The 19,102-nt window shown below is 44.3% G+C and overlaps 1 long non-coding RNA gene across 1 annotated transcript in view; it reads right to left on the bottom strand.

Annotated features, from left to right (window-relative positions):
- The window catches only part of LOC142827764 (uncharacterized), a 29,608-nt gene extending 11,134 nt beyond the window's left edge, over positions 1-18,474 (bottom strand). Inside the window, exon 1 of the long non-coding RNA XR_012902503.2 lies at positions 18,253-18,474. This is a non-coding gene — a long non-coding RNA (uncharacterized LOC142827764). The remainder of the gene's footprint in view (positions 1-18,252) is intronic.
- Positions 18,475-19,102: the final 628 nt, after the last annotated feature.

Raw genomic sequence — 19,102 nt, forward strand, 5'->3', positions numbered from 1 at the left:
ACAGTTTATAAGATTTCCACTTGCAAATAAGTGAATGAAAACCATTTTGGTTGCATTGAAATATGACTCCAATTCTCCTCAGAGATAATTAGCCAAAGTAATTATCAATTCTAATTGTTACTGTACAGACTAAAAATAATAGTGTATGACTATAATATCAAAATTCTATAAGCCTCATTCCATTCTCAAATTAGTTTCACACCCGTGTCACTGAGTTGATTCCAGTGAGAGAATTCTAATTGAGGCTAATATAAATGCTATACTTTGTGTTTTCTCCATCTTGGTCTTCCTTTTTACTTGTTTTGTAATAAGGATGTGAAAAGTTTAAAAATGTAACCGTGTAACCACTAAAAATCTAGCGTTACATGTGCTGCAGGCTCTGCAGTATGGGAGGCCCCCTGAGATACAACCGGAGTTCCGACTCCCCACGCTTACAACCATTTTTGTAAGTGCAGAAGGGGCCGGAAACCCCCAATTTATGTCCTTGGTCTGCATTTAAGATGGTACATGGTGCCTACTGTAAATGCGGGTTTGAGTTACGACGCCCCCGACTTGTGATGTTTCCTCTGTTACGAATCGCGTTGCAAGTTGGGTGCCTCCTGTATAAAGCTTATGCATAAGGTTTGTATTGCAGAGCTTGCAGCAAAGCTGGCTACCTGGGAGCAGGGCCAGCAAGGGCTGCAGACCCCACTCATGGGGAGGTTTTGCTGCTGGCTTTGAATCAAATTCTGCGGGAGTGGGGCCAGTAGCCTCGCTCCCAGGGAGCCTGCTTGCAACCCGCAGTGTCTGAGCCCAACAGAAACAGGGTCTGCTCTGGCTGGACCATCCCCTGTCTATGTGGGGCCCTGTGAGGCTGAAGCAACATCCTGCTTAGAGCGGTCGGGAGCTGTTCCAGCCCCTATCAGTTAACTAGAGCTGGTATTTGCCTCTCTATTTTATTATGTTGCTTGGACAAAAACTGGAAAGGGGGGGGCGGTGTTTTTTGCCTTTTTAGCACATTTCAAATCCTGTTTTGTTTTTAGTGTCTATGTTGTTTGTTTGGACAAAAGCAAGATTACCATATTAATTTGGTTGGGTGCTAACTGCAGAAAACATTAATCTACTTTAATCTAGAATGATTTTCTGATGTTTTGGTTTGTCTGGGAACACTAAATTCTCAATTGGGCACAGAGAGAACATTTTCTTAAGTTCATTTTCTAGTTCAGAGACTACAACAGCTCTGTATAGCCCATTGGAACTGTTGTACCATATTTCAGGCTGAGGACCATGGATGAGATCCACAAAGGGGGCTAGATATTGCAAGGCTGAGCAAGGCCACACCAAAATTTCGAGACACAAAAATATCACGTGAACAGTACTGACTCACAAAGCTGAATTAGGCTTCTGGGATCCCTAAAACTGCAATTTACAAAAGCCAACACACTAGGTAGGATGCCACCTAAACTCTTAAATAGGTGATACCAATCAACCGAATATGTGCAAAGCTAAATCCAGGCTTCAGGGAGATGCTTAACTACTCAATCAGGTGAACCAGCTGCCTGGAGTAAGGTGCCTAAAGTGCTTCTTGAGGAATGAGTTAGGAGTCTGCCTTGCTCTACTTGAAATGGCCAGAGGAGATATGTACCTTATAATATTTAGCCCAGAGATTAGTGCATTTGCCTGGGCTGTAGGAGACCCACGTTCAATTTGTCCTATCAACCATAAGGAAAGACAGGATTTTAACTGGTATCTTCCACTTCTTAGCAGAGGGTGTTATACACTGGGCTGCAGAATAATTCTCATTCTTCTTCGAGTGGTTGCTCATGTCCATTCAAATCAGGTGTGCGCACCACGTGCACCGTGTCTTCCGGAGCGTTTTCCCTAGTGGTACCCGTAGCGCCGGCAGGGCACCTCCTGGAGTGGTGCTACTATGGCGGAGCATAAGTACCCCTACCGGCGCTCCCCCTCCTCAGTTCCTTCTTACCGCCTGTGATGGTCGTTGGAGCGTGTCTCTCTGTTAGAGTAGTTAATGGTTCCCATTTCTCTTAGTGTTGTAGATAGCTGTAAATAGTTCATATTAGTTCGATAGCAGTTCTTTGGTTTTCTTTTTTTCCTTTCTCCCCCTTCGGGGGTGAGGAATGCCTGGGCCACAAGGGTTTAAGGCTTGTGCTGTATGCGCTAAATTCATGCCCAAGGGAGACCCTCATGACAGCTGTTTAAAGTGTTCGGGTGAGGGTCACCTAGCAGATGTCTGTAAGATCTGCAGGTCATTTAAGCCACGCATGAAGAGGGAGCGGGACTCTCATTTGAAGCTTCTCCTCATGGAGACGGCTTTACAGCCGGCACCGACTGGACATTCCACGGTGCGCAGTGTACTGGCATTGATGCGCAACGCTCCATCCCGTGCACGGACTTCGGTACTGAGGCCTGGCACGGCTGTCACTCCCCGGCGCTGAAAAAGTCAAGGTCTTCGTGGGGTAGGTCTCCGAGCCGGAAGTCCAGGTCCGGCCTACACCGTTGCCTTGAATCCCTGGTGCAGGCGTCTCCGAGTGCTGCGGTACAGCGTAAAAGAGCTGGACGACCATCAAGTCCCAGTCAGCTACCCTCGCGTCGTCCTTCGACACCGGACACTTTTGAGGCAGCGCAGGACCTGATTAGCCTCACTACCTCCCCTCTGTCGTCGGTTGAGGCAGAGAGGTCGAGGTCTTCAACGCTGGGAGCCATGTTGGCACCGGCTTCTCCTCCGCACCGGTTGGATCGGTTGGCACGGTCACATATGCAGCGGGACTGTCCATGTGGGACCAGTACCGCTTGCCTCTATCTCGGTGCCAGCCTCGACACAGGCTGCCAGGCCTCACGCGGTGCCTGACTGACCTCGACCCCTGTCGGTGCTGAGACCTTTCCCGGAATCGGTCTTCGCTGCCCCGGTGCCGTATTACTCAGGCCTTGTGGCATCGTCAACGGCACTATCAATGGCACCATATTACTCAAGCCTTGTGGCACCATCAACGGCACCAGCACCGACCCTTTTGACCGGGGTGCCACTTCAGTCTTGGGCACCGGGCTCTTAGGCACCACTGCAGATACCGGCATCGGCCCTGTTGGCCATGCTGGTACTATCAATGCCGATAATGCCGATCTCTTCGAGGGCGACTACTACGGCTCCAGCACCTTCCATCCTGCCTGCTGTGGTGTCCACAGGGGCAACGATGGGGGTGCTGTCTTTGGGGCAACTGGACTTGGGAGTTCCACACCCACCACCGGCACCCACTTCGGCACCGCAGTCCACATGCGCTGCATCGACACTGCATGCGGCACAGGGGCCTGTTTTCTCAGCACCGGTACACCCTCACCGCACGCACGCAGGCAAGCCAGAATCTATGGCCAGTTTCGCCCCTCCAGTGGTGGCAGGGTACTCATTATTTGCACCACCCTGGACTGAGTCTGACTACTCTTCAGATTCTGATGTGGGCTGTTTCACATCGGAGTCCTCGGGAGCTTGGCAACATCATAGATCCCATTCACGCCGGTGCCGGGACCATTCGTGTGTGCAGCAGACTTGGCCACCTCACCGCATTGGTCTTTTTGGACGCCGTGAGCCCTGGTAGTCCAAGCCGTGGCCCAGAAGGAGAGAATTCCGTAGCCAGGGCCGTCCCCGAAGGCTAGAGAGCCCAAACGCCTCGACCTGATGGGGTGTAAGGTATATGCCACTGGTGGGGTGCAGCTCCGCATTGCTAACCAGCATGCAATGCTGAGCCAATACGCCTATAACCAGGGCCCTACTCGCCAGCTGTGCTGTCTGGCGATCTGCGCATGTGCAGATCGTTCTGCGCATGCGCAGATCGCCCGAACCAGGCTCTTCTGGGTTACAATCTACTCACCTTGCCTATAACACACAGCAGGCGATGAATAAGTTTAAAGATAGGCTTCTCGCCGAGGCACGTCAGGAGTTTGCGGCTATGATCACAGAGAGCAGGACTATCGCCCGTACTGCTCTTCAGGCTTCCCTGGATGCTGTTGACTCTGCAGCCCGCACCATGGCGCCAAGTATAGTTATGCACCGTGGTGCCTGGCTGCAGGTGTCTGGAGTACCTTCTGATGTCCAGGCTACTATTCAGGATCTGCCTTTTGACGGCAAGGTGTTAATCTTGGAGCATACGGACTTGAAGCTCCATATGGTCAAGGACACAAGGTCTACTCTCCGGTCCTTGGAGATCCACACGCCGGCTCCTCAGTGACGTCAGCTTCCCTACAGACAGCAGGGGGGAACGCAGTCCCAGTTCCCCCGTGGGGATTACTGGAGATGCCGTCCTCGTGCTCCCAGTGGGAGTGCGAGGGCAGCTGTGGCCCCGTTGTCGGCCAGAGGTCGTCGTCGCCGCCCGAAAGGGGATAACCCCCGTGGGGTTGGACAGGACCCCTCTCAACAGTCCAAGCACCCTTTTTGACAGTCCTCTAGAGCGTTGCACACCAGTTTCCCCCTCTGGCCCCCTGTTTGGGGCCAGGTTATCCCGTTTTGCCCTCACCTGGGCAGGAATCACCACCAACGCCTAGGTTCTGAGAAGAGTCAGAGATGGCTATACTATCCCTTTCCTGGGTTTGCTCCCTTCCAACCTACCCGCCCCATCCCTTTTCAAGGACACCTCTCACAAAGGCATTCTCCATCAAGAGGTGTCGGCGCTGCTCCAAAAGGGAGCAATAGAGAGGGTCCCTCCACATTTAAGGAGCAAAGGGTTTTATTCACGGTATTTTATTGTCCTAAAACTCAAGGGCGGGGTTCGTCCCATCCTAGACCTCAGGGACCTCAACAAGATGGTGGTAAAATCCAAATTCAGAATAGTAACCCTGGCTTCTGTTATCCCAGTATTACAGTTAGGAGACTGGTACGCAACTCTCGATCTCAAGGATGCTAACTTCCATGTGGCAGTAAGACCCAGCCACAGGAGGTTTCTCCGCTTTATTGTATTCCGTTGTCACTTCCAGTTTACGGTGCTCCCATTTGGTCTCTCAACAGCACCCAGGGTCTTCACGAAATGCATGTCGTTCGTAGCGGCTTTCCTCCTCAAAAAAGGGGTACACGTCTTTCCGTACCTAGATGACTGACTGATTCGTGGTCGATCCTACGAACAAGTGGAGGCTCAGGTTTCCCTTACAAGGACTCTCTTCATAAAACTGGGCCTCATGCTCAACAAGGAAAAGTCATTGTTGACTCCCTCTCGGCGCCTCGAGTTTGTGGGGGCTCTCTTGGACACCAGGGTGGCAAGAGCATTCCTCCCCAGAAACAGATTTCTGGCCATAGTGGAGCTGGTCTCCGAGTTAACCCGGTTCCCCATTACGACCGCCCGAGTCTGCTCGAGAGTGCTGGGCCACATGGCGGCATGCACATATGTGGTACGCCATGCTCGATTGAGGCTCAGACCCCTGCAGGCCTGGTTAGCAAAGTCATTTGACCAGTCTGGGGGTCTCTGGGACATGGTTCTCTCGGTGCCTCCAGAGGTAATTGTCTCCTTACAGTGGTGGACTCAGGAGGCTGTGGTATGCAGCAGGGTTCCGTTTACTGTGCTTCCCCCCTCGATCACTCTGGTGATAGACGCCTCGGACCCGCGTTGGGGAGTGCACCTGGGGCGTCACAGGACCCAGGGCTTGTGGTCTCTTGCAGAGCAAGCCCAACACATAAATATCCAGGAGCTCAGGGCGGTCAGAAGAGCCTGCGAGACCTTCCTGTCAAAGCTGTCCCGCCGCTCCGTCCTGGTGTACCTGGACAACAGCTGTTTTGTTCCTCAACAGGCAGGGGGGAGCCCAGTTGCCTCCCCTCTGCTGAGAGGCTTTGTGGTTGTGGGACTTGTGCATAGTGCACAATATAGCTTTGCAGGCAGAGTACCTGCCGGGGTGTAAAAACTTGCTGGCCGATGCTTTGAGCAGGTCCTTCGGAGCCCATGAATGGTCCCTCAAGGATTCAGCCCTTCGTCCGGTCTTCCACAGGTGGGGTTGTCCCCTACTAGGCCTGTTTGCCTCAGCACACAACACCAAGTGCCAGAATTACTGCTCCCTGTTGGGCCTGGGGGAACACTCCAGGGGAGATGTCATGACCGTACTGTGGCCAGCGGGCATCCTCTATGCATTCCCTCCGTTTCCCCTAATTCCCAGGGTTCTGACCAGGGTCAAGACCTTCAGGTCCACGGTCATCCTGATAGCCCCTTGGTGGCCCAGGCAGTTCTGGTTCCTGATCCTGGTGGATATGCTCACCGAGGAGCCTATAACGGTCCCACCAGTTCGGGATCTCCTCACCCAACAGGGGGGCTCATGGTTCACCCAAATCTCAGCTCTCTCCACCTTATGGCCTGGTTGATCTGTGGCTGACCCAACCAGAAAGGGAGTGTTCCCAGGAGGTACAGATGGTGCTCCTAGGTAGCAGGAAGCCATCCACCATGTGGCGGTGGTTCTCGTCTTGGGGGTCCAAAAGGGGAGTGCACCTGTCCTGTGCATTTGTCCCGTCCATTCTGGACTATCTTTTCGAGCTCAGGTCCAGTGGCCTCTCTACCTCTTCTATCAAAGTCCATGTGGCATCACTGTCCGCCTTCCATGTTGGATTGGCAGGAGTCTCTCTATTCTCTGACCCTGTGGTCAAAAGGTTCCTTAAGGATTTGGATAAGTTGTACCTCTCGGTTACAGCCCCTCTCCCCACTTGGGACCTTCACCTCGTGTAGTCTAGGCTTGTGTCACCCCCCTTTGAGCTGCTGGCTACGTGCTCTTTGAAGCACCTCTCTATGAATGTTGCATTCATCATAGACATTATGTCGCCTCGCAGGGTCTCTGAGCTGAGGGTGCTAACTGTAAACCCGCCCTACCTAGTGTTCTCGGAGAATAATGTGAGGCTCCACCCTCACCCGGCCTTTCTCCCCGAGGTTGTGTCACTGTGCCATCTGTCCCAAGAAATGTACCTCCCGGTTTTCTTTCCAAAACCCCAAACCTCTCCTAGGGAGCAAGTCTCCACTCCCTAGATGCTAGGCAGGCGTTAGCCTTTTTATGTCGATAGAACAAAACCCTTTTGTAAGTCCACGCAACTGTTTGTTGCTTTCACAGACAGAATGAAAGGGCTCCCTATCTCGACCCAGAGGTTGTCCAATTGGGTCGCGGGGCGTATCAGGGAGTGTTATGTCCTGACCAGGAAGGTCCCGCCCCGGGTTACAGCACATTCCACCAGGGCGCAGGCATCCTCTGTAGCTTTTGGGGCGCAGGTTCCAATTACGGAAATCTGAAGGGTGGCCACGTGGTCGTCAGTGCATATCTTTATGGTGCACTATGCACTGACACAGCAGGCCAGGGAGGACACAGGGTTGGGCTCTGCAGTTCTCAGCTCTGTATTGTAAATATGTTGGTTTTTTTCTCTGTACCACATTGCACTTTATTCAACAGTTCTCTGTATTATGTTACTTGAATAAATATGTTTTGGGTTGATCAACTTTCCTGGGCTTCTCTTTCTGGGTGCTCCGACCCCTCCTCCGTAGAATGGGGTTGGCTTGGAAGTCACCTGATTCGAATGGACATGAGCAACCACTTGAAGAAAAAAACGGTTACTTACCTGTAACTGTTGTTCTTCGAGATGTGTTGATCATGTCCATTCGATTCCCACCCTACCTCCCCTTCGTCAGAGCGTCTGGCAAGAAGGAACTGAGGAGGGGGAGCACCAGCAGGAGTACTTATGCTCCGCTATAGCGACGCCACTCCAGGGAGCGTCCTGCCGGCGCTACGGGTACTGCTAGGGAAAACGCTTTGGAAGACATGGTGCACACGGTGCACACACCTGATTTGAATGGACATGAGCAACACATCTCGAAGAACAACAGTTACAGGTAAGTAACCGTTCTTTTCTTCCTTCAACAGGAGAGATTGGAAGGAGATTCTCATCAAAACTATCTCAGATCCCTCACATCAGAGATGGGTACCTTACCAGAATTTACCTCATTTTTTATATTTTAGTCCACACAGAGGGTATGTCTACACTACCCCGTTAGTTCGAACTAGCGGGGTAATGTAGGCATACCGCACTTGCAAATGAAGCCCGGGATTTGAATTTCCCGGGCTTCATTTGCATAAGCGGGGCGCCGCCATTTTTAAAACCCCGCTGGTTCGAACCCTGTGCAGCGTGGCTACACGGGGCACGAACTAGGTAGTTCGAACTAGGCTTCCTAGTTCGAACTACCGTTACTCCACGTGGAATGAGGAGTAACGGTAGTTCGAACTAGGAAGCCTAGTTCGAACTACCTAGTTCGTGCCCCGTGTAGCCACGTTGCATGGGGTTCGAACCAGCGGGGTTTTAAAAATGGCGGCGCCCCGCTTATGCAAATGAAGTCCGGGAAATTCAAATTCCGGGCTTCATTTGCAAGTGCAGTATGCCTACATTACCCTCCTAGTTCGAACTAGCGGGGTAGTGTAGACATACCCAGAGATAGTAGTTCCATTTAAATCAAGCATAAATACCCTTGGCCTTAGAAATCATCCTCCCCATATAATGTGACTAGGTATCCCAATTTTATAGAAACAGCCTTGATATTCATGGCTTTGTCTTACATAAACACTTATTATCTCCACCCCCATCCCAATGTTTCATACTATTTGGTCACAAACCCAATAGAATGGTTTCTAACACAGGATTCCTTAGAGTGGGTTTGAACCAGGACCTATAGATGAGTTTTATAGAAACCAGTATATTTTGTCTCAGTTACTCATATTTGTCTGTCTTAGTTTATGCTTTCTCAGGTGCTAGATGTCATGATGAAGGCAGCCTTTTTAAATGCTTCTGAAATTAATAACTAATTGTGTAAGTAAACCATTGTGAACCTGAAACCAACCTTATTAGATTACAAGTATGTATTCATTGTGATGATTTTTGGTTACACACATTTTTATTAAAATAGATGTCCATAATATCCTAATATTTATACCCTTGAAGATTATTTCCAGCTACTTGTTCAGTCAATTCTTTGTAGTGGTGCTTTAAAATTATAGAGTAAGTGCCACATTTGTTTAGCTTAATGTGTCATAATGACATTTGTTTTATTAATTAACAAGTTAAATAAGCTAATGAAGATTCTTTGTTCTATGGGTTCATGTCCACATTTAGGCTTACCATTCTGGTGTCTTGCACAGCTATAATTTTAATTAATGTAGTGAAATATGCATTTAAGCTTGAATAATTAATCTTTATTTTATCACTCATGACATAATTGCCCATATCCTCAACTGATGCAAATTGCTCTTGTGCAATTGAAGCGAATAGAGCTGTTACAATTTACACCAGATGATGATTTGACTCAAATAATTTAAGCTGGTTTGAGGCTAAACCAGCTCCCACTAGCCTTTTTTATGTTACAGTGAGAATGATTCATATCAGAACTGCTAGGGATAATTCAATGTCATGGATTTTGTATTTGGTAATGAATGGTAGATAGGAAACCAATAAAAAAAAAGAGCTGCTTCTCCTCTCCCCCCCAAAGAGCGAGAGTCTAGTACTCGTGAGGACGTGTAGGGCCCAATTCTGTCATTTACACCCATTTTACATAGTGTAAGTTCCTGGTCCCATTGAAATCAAAGAACATTTAGCCATTGGTATCAGTGGTAATATTTTGATTTAAACTGGCTGTAGTTCCAATGCGACTCAAGATCTCCTTGTAGTTATTTGCCTTTTAGCTGACAATAAAATAATCTTGTTTCCATAGGTTATATTATATTTTAGATCATTAGACTTTAGAATGACAACTGGGTCTTATGAGGAAAGTGCTAAAGCATTTTTGCCTTCAGTGGGTTTGTCCAGCTCTGACTGGAATTTAATAAACAAATCTATGAGTAATGCACAAGAAGAAACACAGTCCAGCTTACTCTCTCCTACATGTGTTGGCTATGCGAAGTGAACAGGAGTAAACAGAGATGAAAGTAACTTACATTTCTATGGGGGTACTGTTTTATTGGAGGGGTTGCATTCAATCTTCCCTATACTCTTTTCCATCTGTGTGCAAAATAATTTGTATGTGTACCAAGACATGTCAAATGTTCACCACCAGTAGAAACCAAAAACCTAGCTGCAGGTGCTCTGCTAATCACCTGGGCGGCATTTGAATCTCTCCTGGGTGGCTGCACAAGCACACAGCTTATCGTGATGTGACAGTATCTGTAAGAAATTTAAGTGTGGGTGTGCGCAGGGAAGGGAGTGGGCATGTGGGGGCGCAGGAGTCGCAGCAGGAACTTGGATGGGGATGTGTGGATGCAGAGAGTGCAGGGGGCAAGGATACTATTTAGGGAGTCTGGGAGGGGCTCAAACTTCCTAATTTTTGTACTAGGATGCTACTTGCTGTTCCCCTTTGTGTGTCTAAGGGATCAAGAAGGAAGCTTAGCGAGGGTCACTCACTCCTGTCCCTTGCCTTCTGTTCCCCAGCCAGGAGAGAGGATTGCGCGCACACTATGTGCTTCGCTCTCACTCCCTGAGGGAGAGGGGAACAGGAACAGCAATCAGCATCCCCATATGTATCTCAGGAATTGGGGGCATTAGTGTCCCCCCACACACACACATACACCCTGCTTAAATGGCACATTGAATGTGGCTAGGGGTTGACAGCAAGCTGCAGTGTGAGTCAACTCTACATTTGACTGCTGTTGATGAATAAACCACCTGCACTGTTCTGAAGCACGTTAATAGCTCTTTAGAACAGTGTTACTCAACCTTTTTTTTAATAAAGTACCACTTTTTAAAAAATAAATAAAATTATAAGTACCCTCAGTACCTACAGTTTTCAAACACATTTTTTTCTACAATTGCAACACATTTGTTGAATACTGGGTGATGAAATTTTTGGGTGTAAAAAGTACAAAAATATTAAAACACTGTAAAAACTTAAAACAAAAATTCAGTTTTTTCCAAATTTTAGTTGTGTTGACACTCCCCCCCACCCCCCCGATTTCTCTTGAGTACCCCTGGTTGACAAACACTGCTTTAGAACACTTTGACAGAGTTGTCTTTGAAACAGGACTGACACAAAGTGGTCTAATGAACAGTTAATTTGTGGGATGCAGACACAACTAGTGAAGCCTGACACACAAGTCCTTATTTTTAGTCACTTCAGTCAGCAGCTATTATTCTGAATTAGGGTTGTAATTCAGTATTGGTAGTATTTTCTGTGAAAATCATTGTACACAGTGGGAAAAAAAATAGAATTACTAGTCCCCAGAGCTCCTGGCTTCTCTTCCTTCATCCCTTCCTTATAATCAGTCACAGAGAATGCCTACAAGTAATAAGCCAATAAGCTGAATGAAAGTTGCAGCTTTGCTTTCTTTTTACTCATGTTAACTGAAACATAGCAAGCAGACTAGAAGAATATATACTCATTAGCCATACAGGAGTTGCTGTATTTGAACTAACTCAGATGATGGTTCTTTTATATCTTATCAGATTCAATGTGAAACAAGTTGAAGAAGCAGACACAGCTCCCAGGAAAATGGCAGTTTTTAGCCTCATGCAGAAAGTTTCTTAAAGGCTCTTTGTTTGTGTGCCCCAGAAGCTCATTTTTCATGGAACTTTTGTTCCATTGTATTATGTGCTATGGGTAATAGTAACTGCCTCTTACTGCGTATATTCCTTTGACATAGCTTTTATTGACTTCCCAGGTCAAGAAGCATAAAAATGAAAGATAGCATGTTAACCCCTGCAGTGGTGGCCATTTACCTCCATGATCTCTAAAGCAGTATGAAAACAATTCATGGTTGAGTGCTGGTATTAGGGCAGTTAAAAAGACATTCTCTCAACTACTTTTTAATGGGCTTTAATATTGTTTTTACTAGCTGCCACCTCCTCCTGCTTAAAAGCTTGAAAATAAAACCTCTTTCCCTGACTTATTCTCTACTCGTCCATTTGGTGCAGGGCTATTTCTCCCAGGTCCTGTTTTGCAGTATGTCCAATGGAACTGGAGTGAACCCTGAGAAGCTTAGACTTCTAAATGCTGCCAGCAAAAGACATCACGGAAAATATATTGCATATGATTCCCAGCATGAAAGGGGGAACCCTAAACGTGATTGTTCCTTGTTTTATTTTATAGGCAATATCAGCAGAATTCTGGGAAGGGGCTTCTCTCCCAGGAGCCTTGGGGGTGGTGGGAGGCTTTGTTTGGGTCAGTTTGGCAGACAAAATCCAGATTTCTCTAAGATAGCACCCCTACCATTATTTTCCTCCTCATGGGCCTGAGAAAGATGGCATAGGTCCCCTTCTTATAACAAGAGTTACTAAATGACCCCAGAAGGTGAAGCCAACCGCTCCAGGCAAGGAACCAAAGCTCAAGGGCTTCAGCTCTAGGCAAGGGGCCTGTAACCTGAGCCCCACCAACCAGTGCTGAAGTCTGTGGCTTCTGCTTCTGCCTTGGGAGGTGGGGCTTGAGTTCTGGCCCTGAGTCCTAGCAAGTCATAAGTCAGTCCAGGTGACCTAATTAAAATGGGGTTGTGACCCACTTATGGGTCCTGCCCCACAGTTTGAGAAATGTGATTACTTAGCTTGATTGGCTGAACAGAAGCATTCAGCATAATCTATTTGTTAAGATTAGTCCTGCCTTGGGCAGGGGGCTGGACTTGATGACCTCCTGAGGTCTCATCCAGCTCTATGATTCTGTTGGCTCCTGTGCACCCAAGGAGAAGGCGTATGAAACCTTTGTCTCCTTAGTATTACAGTAGGGCTGGGGTTTTTTTTATTCCCCTTGCTGTAAGCATCATGCTAGTTGCCTTTTGGGGGTGGAAAAGGACTTTTTCTTCACTGACAGATTAGTCTGGGGGTGGAGGTTTTTTCCCTTCACCTGCGCAGCCCAGAGATCAATTAAACAGTAAAAAATCACTAGGACCCAATGTTATACACCCATAATATGAAATGCAGAACTATTTACTGTTGAATGTCCCCTAATGCTGAAATCAGCCACTGTACCAGATGACTGCTAGCTAAGGTAATGCTAACTTTTAAAACAAGCTCTTAAAGCAATCCCGGTAGTTATAGGCCAGTTAGCCTAATTTCACTTCCAGGAAAATTGATTGAAAACTATAGTGAAGAATTGAATTATAAGAGACACAGATGAACATGATTTGTTGGGGTTTTGTAAAGGGAAATTAAGCCTTCACTATCTATTAGAATTCTTTGAGGGGGATAATGTACACATGAACAAGAGTGATCCAGTAGATATAGTGTAACTGGACTTCCAGAAAGCCTTTCACAAGGTTCCTCACCTAAAGCTGTAAAGCAAACTAAGGTTTCATGAGACGAAAAAAAGGTCTAGGCCAGAAATAAAGGGTAAGACTAAATGGTCAATTTTCACAATCCAGAAAAGTAAAAAGCAGTTCCTCAGGGACCTGTACTGGAACCTTGGCTGTTCAATATAGTCATAAATATCTTGGAAAAGAGGTGAACGGGAAGCTGGTGAAGTTGGTAGACAATACAACATTACGTAAGAAGTCCAAAGTTGACACTGAAGAATTATAAAGGGTACTTACTAGAGGGAGATTGGGCAACAAAATAATTGATCAATCCCAATATGTATAACAGCAAAGAAATACACATGTGAATACATAAGTCCAACTTTACATTAAAATGATATGGTTTAAATTAGCTGTTACCTCTCAAAAAAGAGATCTAGGAGTTACCATGGATATATCTGAAAACAACATCTGCTAAATGTGCAGCAGTTGTCACAGTCACAAAAGCTAGCATTTGGAATTATTAAAAAGATAAAGACAATAAGACAAAAAAGTCATATTGGCACTATATAAATCATGGGTATGGCCAGACCTTAAATACTGCATGCTGTTCCGTTTGCCCCATCACCGGGAAAAAGTTCAGAGAAGGACAACAAAAAACAATTAGGTGTATGAAACACCTTCAGTACAAGGAGAGATTAAAAAGACTGTGACTTTAGCTTCAAAGAGAAGAGTAAGGGGAGATACATAGAGGTCATAAAATCATGAACCTTGATCAAGAAAGTGAATAGGAAAGTGTCATTTACTCCTTAACATTACACAAAAAATGGGGGTCATGCAATTAAATCAATATGTAGCAGGCTTATATAAAACATAAAGAAGTATTGTAGATATTGTGAATACCAAAAGTATACCTAGGTTAAAATAAATGTAAGTTCACAGAAGACAGGCCCATCAATGACTGATAGCCAACATGGTCAGGGACAAAATCCCAGCATATGGATTGCCCTAAACCTCTGATTGCAAGAAGCTGAGTGTGGACAATTCTGTTCTTTCTTTTTTCAGAATCTGACACTAGTTACCACCTGAAGACAGAGTACGGGGTTAGATGGACTATTGGTTTGACCCAGGATGGCCATTCTTAGTGTTAGCACTTTCTTATCTGTTATTTACAATCATAATAATTAAATAAAAGATCCACTAAGATATGTTCATGTGTAATCAAAGTATCTGTATGAATGAAAAAATATCACCTCTCTCCTTTCTCATTCCATCTCCTTTCTTTTTCATTCTAATCATGTTCTGAACCATATTTATTATCATTCTCTTCCCAGGGAGGAAGTTATGTGCACGTTGGAGTGGGTTTTTTTTTTTTAATTTTGGTGGGGATGTTTTGCTTCTTAGTTTTTCATATATATGCTACTCTGCATATATGTGATGGCATGTCAAAGACGTGCACCTTGGACTTGCAGCAGATGAAGGGCAGGCTTATTATGAAAGTTTCTGTGAAATACTGTAATATTGTTCCACAGTCTCGGACTTCTCTCTGAAAAAGCTTTGTCTCCTGCACAGCTGAGCTTTATCTTTATGGTAAAAAGTCCCATTGAGCCCAAAGAAGGAGAGTCATTCTGCTGTTGTTCTCATTCCAGAGCTTTTGGTTGATCTTTTAAATATGGTGGGCCCAGATAAAGTAAAGGGTACCATCTTAAACTTGAATTGATATTCCATAAGTGAGTATAGATGGTAAGAGACAAGTCTGATGTTCTGTGGTAGCTTTAGTAGCTGAGGAGAAGTGCTGCTACATTCTGAGACAGTTGGAATTTGCTCAGTTGACAGCTTTATGACCAGGTACATTGCTTTGCTGTAGTCCAGTTGGGAGGTAACCAAGGTGTATAACTTAGGATGGGATGGAATCTCCTTCCCTAGCCAAGCAGAGATGGTAGAAAGTATTACATACAGATGCTGCTATGTAAGTCTTAGCATCAATGAGGAATTCATGGAAATACTTAAGGTAGACTGATTTGAATATGCTCTTTCAAGCAAAGGAAAAATGTACCATGACAGAAAACTCATCTACCCTGGACATACACAACACCCACCAATCCACCAAAAATGTTTGGTGTATGTGTGCATCATACTCTGGGCTCTGTCAGGCTGAGATGATTACAACTGCTAAAGAAGAGGTACTTATATCACATGGAGTACTCCTGTAGAACCTTAGGGTATGTCTACACAGCAGCGTCATTTTGGAATAACTGACATTATATCAAAATAACAAAATGCACATCTGCACTGCAAGCCATTATTTCAAAATAATGTCGAGTTCAAGGACATCTTACTCCAACTCCTGTAACCTCATTTCACAAGAAATAAAGGAAGTTGAAGGAAGCGTTCTTCTTTCGACTTCCTGCTGTGTAAACAACTCCAAAAGCCAAATTAAGCTATTTCGACTTCAGCTACACAATTGACATAGCTGAAATTGCGTATGCTAACTTGACTTTTGCCCTGCAGTGTAGACATGCCCTTAGAAACTAACAAAAATATATGTACAGACTTCTGATAATCTGGAACCTATGGGACCTAGGTGGTGCCGGATTATCAGATATGCCGGACTATCAGGAGGTACATATAAGCTGGTTTTATATATATATATATATATATGTACTGTATACATTATATACTGTATATAAAGTGTTCTTAACCCTTTTTATTGTACATACTGTATACAGTATACTGTAATGTTTTAGTTTTTTTAAGCCTTTTTTCCCCTTTTTGCTCAGTTCAGCTGCTGCCGCTGTTACCTTGTGACTCATTTTTTGTCGAAGCTCACTCACTAGACTCTTGCCATTTTGATGCTAGACTATCAGGAGTGCCAGACTATTGGATGCCAGACTATTGGAGTTTTACTGTAGTATCATGAGCTTTCGTGGGCAAAACCCGTTTCATCAGATCACAGGAAGAACAATGCAATTAAAGCCACTCACCTGGCTCTCCTATTGTAAACAGCTTAAGATCTGTTCTAAAGTCCCGTGAAGCCAATGTGTTTCAGATTGAGCCTATTCTGAACTTGAAAAGAAAACAAAACTAAAAAGCAGTTATTTCAAGTTCTAACATATTTGTTTATTCCTTATGTATCCCGATAAATCTTCCTTTTCTCTCTGGTGGCCACAGGCTACCTGACAAGCTAACCAGCAATGCTAATTTCTCCAGAAGGGTTCAGCAGTTCATCCTTATTGGGTTACTTGGAACTCCTTTTCACTCAGTCTCTTTGGGTCTCTTTTCCATCTGTATCCACTTTGAACAGAGATCCTTTCCAATGCTATTATGTTTTAAGACATGTTCCATTTGCCGCAGCACAAGTTTTATATCTACCCATAATTGGTTAGAACTGACCAAAAATAGTCCAAATGGCAATTTGAACCAGAATGTGTACACTCATCACACATAAGTGTAAGAATCTTTGAGAATTTTTCTCTGATTTAAAAAAAGAAATGTAGAAAATCAGCTAAAATCTATTTTTCCCCTAAGCGAAGCAAATACATCATCGTAATTAGTTAAGGAACTATGCTCATTCCTGATTTTTTTTAAAACCCAGTATTAATCCATGCCCACAGTATTCAATCGAGTTGCAAATATTGAATAATATGTTATGAAAATATTTGTTTGAATTTCAAAATAAATTGGCCTCAGCCATTTTCATGCCCCTAGATGCATATACTTTCCTTTATCTTTCTAGGAAGGTCTGTGGATGAGAATATGGATTGTGTGTTTTTTATAATACCTTAGAAAATGAATTTTAATTGTTTAATCATGAGAAACTGCTTTAAAAACCTGATTCTAAGACATCTGCTCATCCAGTCAGAGAACAGGGAATATATCATGCTCTCCAATTTGACATTTGAATATTGGACATTAGCAATAAAATACTCACAAACAAGCTACAGTCAAATAATTGTTTATAAAAATTAGTGAAATTTTATATTATGAATTTTGAAGAAAACTATGATCTGTTGATGGACAAACTCCTGGAAAATATGCAAAATTCATTAAGGACCTGATCTCAGTCTAAACAATGTCAATATAAAGACTCACATTAATTCCAAGGGCTTTGGAAAGGGCACTGAATTATTTATTTCATTCAGCTCTACTAGAAGTCTGAACAGAAGATTACTATAAAATCTGAGAGTTCAGTCTCAGCAAGGCAAAGTTCCTATTGAAAGTTCATCTCAGTGGGAATGTGTTTGAGTAAGAATTGTGAGACTGCACCCATGTAGTCAGTCTCAATAAGGCATTTACCATGTTGGTGACTTCCTTTAATTGGGTCACATCCTCCCTGACTTCGGCCTGTCTCCTTGGAACTTTTCTTATTGTAAAATGCCTGTAACAAATGATCCAAATTCTCTACTGGAATACCCCCAGGCCATGTCTACACTAGGAAAGTATTTCAAAATCACTAAATTCAACTTAGTAATTTCCAATTTAACAAATTTGAACTAGCATGTCCACACTACAGGAAAGCCTTGAAATTAGTCTGAGGCAGGGTATGTTAAGGTGGATGCCTTACCTTGGACTCAGAGCCCAAGGAAGTTCTGGAGAGTAATTAGTTCAAATTACTCTGGGGAGTAATTATTTCAAAATAGTGGCACTGGAGCATCCATATTACCGTTATTTCAAAATAGCTATTTCTGAATTAACGTTATTCCTGTTGAAAAGCAGGAGTACAGATTGCTAATTCCATAGCCATTATTTCAAAATAATGGGCTTGGTAGTGTGGACACTCTGCTTATAAATTCGACCCTGGGTGGTTATTTCAAAATAAAGTCCTAATGTAGACCAGGGTCTATTGACCTTCAAGTACTTATCTCCGCAGATAATTTGACCTCTTGACTAAAATATGCCAATACTCCTATGAGTAAGAGGTTGGCAATGAGCTTTGTGCAAGTCATACAGTACATTGTTGCCTAGAGCAGGATAGAATTTTGTCCACTGTAGAAAAAGAAACATTTGCTACAGATGCTACTGAATATTATATGCTATGATCTATACAGTCTCACCTACCTCAGCCTTTGATTTTTGTCAGTTTTTTCACAGTCTGTTTTCTCTTTTATTGCCAAGTGATATTCCCTCTGTCAACTCAAATTTGCTTCCTGCAGTTACATTTCTTAGAAGGGAAAAATAGCAAATCATAACTTTTCACTTATGAGTTTCTGCTTCTAGTCAGATCTGCTTTCATCATATGTGGAAGGAAAAAGAAAAGAGAGGCGATTCTGCTATCTCATATTTCAGCTCAGTCGAACATAGATTTGCTTAGGGGGGAAAAGGGTTGAAGGAAAAAAGGAAAATGTCAAAAATGAATAATAAATGGTATATAAACAGAAGCAGATTTTCTGCTATACATTACCCCTGATAAACTTGATAATGTTTCCCAAATGTGTTGACTTGGTTCAAAGCCAAGTTGACTGGTCAGGTTTTATGTGCTATTTTTAATTTTACTGCTTAAAAAACTTGACATCATCCTGTAGGAATTCCCTCCTACTGCATAACTGCATCTAGTTATTTGTATGTTAAAATTCATCTTAATATTGATTCATATAAAACATGTGTTATCACAGAGGCAGCAAAGAGTCAGAGCTGGGTGGGTAAAACAAGCAGGATTTGCAAGGAAACCTTTTTTTTAATGAAATATGTTTTCCTTTGAGGTCACTGCACTGTTTGATATTGTAGACCCAAAGGTCTTTCCATTCAGTAAACTTTCCTTGCCCTTTATGCAGTGAAATCTGAATGTGAATGCAAACAACTAAGGACACGGGAACCTAAAGACGTTTTGGGTTTCACAAAAAGCCTCTAGAGCTATACAATAAACTCAGGAGGCTTTGCAAAACAATTTTGCTTTTACTTAATACATAGA

Source organism: Pelodiscus sinensis, chromosome 3 (genome assembly GCF_052426305.1).
Source record: "Pelodiscus sinensis isolate ZL-2025 chromosome 3, ASM5242630v1, whole genome shotgun sequence".
In the NCBI taxonomy this organism is placed as follows: domain Eukaryota; kingdom Metazoa; phylum Chordata; order Testudines; family Trionychidae; genus Pelodiscus; species Pelodiscus sinensis.